The sequence below is a fragment of the Alligator sinensis genome, unplaced genomic scaffold (assembly GCF_000455745.1).
Source record: "Alligator sinensis unplaced genomic scaffold, ASM45574v1 scaffold118_1, whole genome shotgun sequence".
NCBI lineage: Eukaryota > Metazoa > Chordata > Crocodylia > Alligatoridae > Alligator > Alligator sinensis.
This window is the reverse complement of record NW_005841850.1, coordinates 5,686,368-5,691,195: the sequence shown is the minus strand read 5'-3', so window position 1 is coordinate 5,691,195 and position 4,828 is coordinate 5,686,368.

Below are 4,828 nucleotides of genomic sequence, written 5' to 3'. Positions count from 1 at the left end.
GATCCAGGGAAGTGATGCTCTCTCTCTATGCAGCACTGGTGAGGCCACAGCTGGAGTACTGCGTCCAGTTTTGGGTACCATACTTCAAGAGGAATGTGGATAACCTTGACAGGGTCCAGAGGAGGGCCACTCATATAGTTAGGGGCCTGCAGATAAGGCCCTATGAGGAGAGACTGAGGGACCTGAATCTCTTCAGCCTCTGCAAGGGAAGGCTGAGAGGTGATTTTTGTGGCCTCCTACAAATTCATCGGGGGGGGCAGCCAGGAATAGGAGATGCTCTGTTTACCAGGGCATGCCTTGGAGTAACTAGAAAACGGCCACAAACTGACAGAGAGCAGATTTAGGCTGGACATCAGGAAGAATTTCTTAACGGTAAGGGTTGCCAGAATCTGGAATGGGCTTCCAACGGAGGTGGTGCTCTCCCCTACCCTGGGTTTCTTAAGAGGAGGTGAGACATGCACCTGGCTAGAGTCATCTGACCCCAGCACTCTTTCATGCCCAGGGCAGGGGGTCGGACTCGATGATCTACCAAGGTCCCTTCCAACCCTAATATCTAATATCTGTGGATCTAAGTTGATGGCTGTACTTCACTCTCCCAGAACTGGAAGTTCTTCTCCACTAGCTGCCTTGACCACTAGCCTACAGGGTTGAAGGCTTGTTTCTGCCTCTGTAGCTTGTTCCCATATGCAGCTATGTACAATGGGTGGATACCTGGGCACCTGAACTGAGGAGGAATTTGCAAGGACCTTCTCCTAGCTTTCCCTCCAAGTAGTATCCCAGCCACGTGACACCAACAGTCACCACCTCATTCTGTTGGCCTCTGTCTGCTAGCAGTGGATGGGCCCCTCTCCACTGTCTGCCCCAGTTACCCAGCCCTTAACACCACTTTCTCTCTGGGCATTTCCTCTGGAAGTGATCATGGCTGCCACAGTGCCAGCATCTATCATTATCCTCTTGACAACATCCCGGCCACTGGTGCCTGGGAAGATCTCCCCTTGCACGTCTGCTTGGGGACTGGGTGCTGTTCGACATGTTTTGGAGTTCTCCCTTTCTTATCGAGTTATGTTTTGGAATTATCCCTTTCTTATGCCAGACATCAATTTTTTTAGGACCGTCTTAACAAATTCAACTTTACTGTTTGAAGAGCTGCTTAAACTGTTTAGCATCTCTAAAACATTTTAAACACTTTATAATCAATGATTATGAACTAATGGAATAAGAAATCTAGTCGTTTGTATTGTTTCTTGGCATACATGATGGGCATGGACATTAGGCTGTATTAATCACTTTCAAGACTGCATATGTGCCTTATGCTCAGCACAGGTCTAGAACATTAGTTGCATTGGACTGATGAACTGTTGATTATGTTCTCATGTGATTCGGTAAGAATTAGTTAGTTGTTGATTGATTGAAAAATAGCAAATGTCCTGATTCAGGAAATCCTGTCCAAAGTCAAAGCTGACAAGAAAAGAATGTAGCATTAAATTAGTAAGCTAGCACTCCGTGGACTCAGTAGAAAACAAAAAAGAAAAAAAAAGAAGTGTTATCCAAATTAAATTCTATACCGATACTAGCTACATCTACTTAAACAGTTATGTTTAGTTCATCTTTAAAATGTAACTAGCATCCCAGTCCATTCATAAAATTGTTCCCGTTCACATGGATCAGGGACCAGAAAAGCTTGCTTTCCCATGTTTGGCACTCTATTTTCCTGATTATCCAATGGTAAAAACCAAGTGTTGGAGGAGGAGCTTCAGTGAATGTATCCTTCCTGCCCCAGGCAGCTTGGAAATCACCTCCCACTTAGCATTCAGTTCTGTAAACAGGGAGATTAAATGGAATTGCTTTAAGTCTCATTTTGTATTTTAATTAAGTGTGTATTAATTTGACTTAGTTACTGAGCAGTGACTACTTCATGCATTCCTAATTTAATGAGCTAATGGTGTGGGGATAAATAATACATGATGAAGTATATCTTCATAGTGTTAACTTTTTGCTGTTTTACAACAATTTTAATATGTTTGTGTACAAGTCAGTTAATTCCATAGTTTATTGCTGATGATTATAGTGATTATTAAGGCTCCCAGGCTTGTGTGTATCACAGAAGCAAATAACAACATTGCTACAGGGAATAGAAGGTCAGTAAAAAACACAGGAAAGCCAAAAAAAAGTAAAAATGAACCTTACTGCAATGTGTACGTGTTTGCGTGGCTCAATAACTTGGTGGCTGAAGGTAACATGTGAAAATGTTTTTGGCTTAAATGTGTTCTCAGTCACTGAGATACTCTTTCGCTTCTGGCTGGAAATGACCACAAAACTCCATAGTCAAACTCAGCTTCACTTCCTAAGTGATACTTCCCTGTGTCAAAACCATGAAAAATGGCAACTTTTCTGGGAATTTGACATGAAATCATAATGCAGCTCAGGTTTACTTAATGCTGTCAAATCCTTTTAATCATTGCACAGCTTGTTGTGGTGAAGCAAACAAAAAAAGAAGATGGAAATAGGTTTCACTCCTAGTGTTCTTAGGATGTTGAGAGTGGTTTTCTGCTGGCTTTTATTGCCCATGGAAGCCCTCCTTCCCTTGAAATAAGTTTCTTCTGTTTTCTTAATACTCTGTAAAATTCAGAAGGCTGGCAACCACTGAGCAGGGTCCTGCCTCAACCTTTGTGAGTCACCATGGTCGTAAAAAAGACAAATTGTTTCCATGACAAATTTGACCTGCCAGTATTCTCATAGTCGTCATCAACTGTCCTCAACCTACCCTCAGCCTTTTGGATAAGATCAAGCAAAATGGGGCGGGGGGGGACCTGAAATTCAAGGCTTCTGGGCCTGGGGTTTGCACATAGGATGCTGGCCTGGATATGGGGAATATCCAAAGCCCAGATGGGTCTGGGGGGGAGGATACTTGCCTGGTGGTAGAGCTGCACAGTCTTGATGATGAGCTCTGCTCAGTCCAATTTTGGAACTTGATTGGGTTTTGTCCAACTGAATTTGGAACTGATTCGGTTGTGATAAAGATTGTTTTTAAAATATGGAATGATAAACCATATCTCTTCACATTGCTAAATTTAACTGCCAGATTTGATCCCCAAGTCTGTCCATTCCTCTATTCCTTTCTTGGTCTGTCTTCTGTGCGTCCTTGCATAATTTTTTTCTCTGGGCAGCCCCCTTCTTTTTTATTTTTATTTTTTTTTAAACCACATGTCCATAAGATATATCAGAATGCAAAATACGTGATTTGTGCAGCTTGTCAAAGACCAGTAATAATTATGCCAAAATTGAGGGATATTCACAAAAGACTTGAGGACTTGGGTGAGAAGCTTGAGTCCTGGTTACGGGCCTGAGAGAATATTTTGTTATAGTGGGGAGGAGACAAGGACATTTAGGCTAAAAGGGGTGCATCTCGTATTGTTAGTGTGGAACAATAAACTCCAGTGCACATCATACCGGAGTTTATTGCTTCCAGGTGTCACATCTTCATGTAAATCCAGGACCACAGCATGTTGAGCCAGGTCGGAGCAGCCCCAGCTAGCAGGAGGCCCCAGGGGTCAGCCTGCTGTCCCAGGGCTGGGAAGCCTCAGCTCAACGTGCTGCTGAGGACTCGCTGGGACATAAAGATGCTCCAGTGCGATGCTAGCCCCTGCATTGAAGCACCCTTGTGCCTTGGCCAGCCCTGTCGGTACCTATATGTGCATTGCTGTGTACTGAAGAATGCCACCTCAGGATAGTACTTGTATTTCCAATACTAACCTATGGTAGGTAATTAGTTTCCTGTGGCCTAATAGGGCTGCACATGTAGACATTGAGACTTTACTGCAGAGCTAAGTAGGCAGCTCCACAGTAAATGTCTCATGTAGATGCACCCAGTAAGAATAAGAAATCTGGCATGTGGAGGAGAAGAGATTTAGAAAAGTATCCCAAAAGTATATTGTGCCCTCCTATAAAATGCTAAATACCTATGGTGGGAAGAACAAGTGATTTTTAGTAGGGAGTGCAATTTTGTGATTTACACCATGTCTGTTGTAAGTCTGGCAGCATGTGTGTCTGACTCAGGGGTGGGCAATTATTTTGGGCGGAGGGCCGCTTACTGAGTTTTGGCAAGCCATTGAGGGCTGCATGACAGGCAACCAGGGACAGATAAGTATTAATTTTCTAAATTTTTTAGGGGCTCCACGGGCCAGATAGTGGCCTGGTGGGCTGCATCTGGACCACGGGATGCATTTTGCCCCCACCCTGGTCTAATTGTTAAAGATATGAAACCTGTTGAAACTTGGAAACCCTGTTGATTCACTAGCACTAGACTTAATTACGCTTACAGTCCAGCTTGGTATGCACTCAGCAGGGAACATCAGTGCATTATGACAAAATGCAAAAATGCATAGGCAGAATGTGGTGGAAAGGTATGATGTTGTGCATCATTAACAGAAGGCTGATTGATTCTGCTGTTGGAGAATGAGGCTGCCATAGCCCATAACAAATCACTGGCATTCTGAAGTCTTCAGCACAAGCATCTAAAAAAATTGCTTTAAGTACCTGAGCAATCTTCATATGTTAATAGCTGACTGCAGCAAAAGAGACTGTTATCACAGGAATTTTGAAAAGTACATTAGGCAGTAGCACTGTACACAGTAGATTGCCTTGCACTTTAGAAATAAGCCTGAGGCTTTCGATCTCAATGTGTCAGACTTGAATTCTCCCAGAAAGCTTGGAATTTTAGACTTTGTTCTTTATTATTTTAACTCAATTGGTACTTTATATGACATGGGGATAGAAACAGGGTAACATAGTAGATTTCCAAACAGTGGTTTCTCAGATCCTCAGGGAA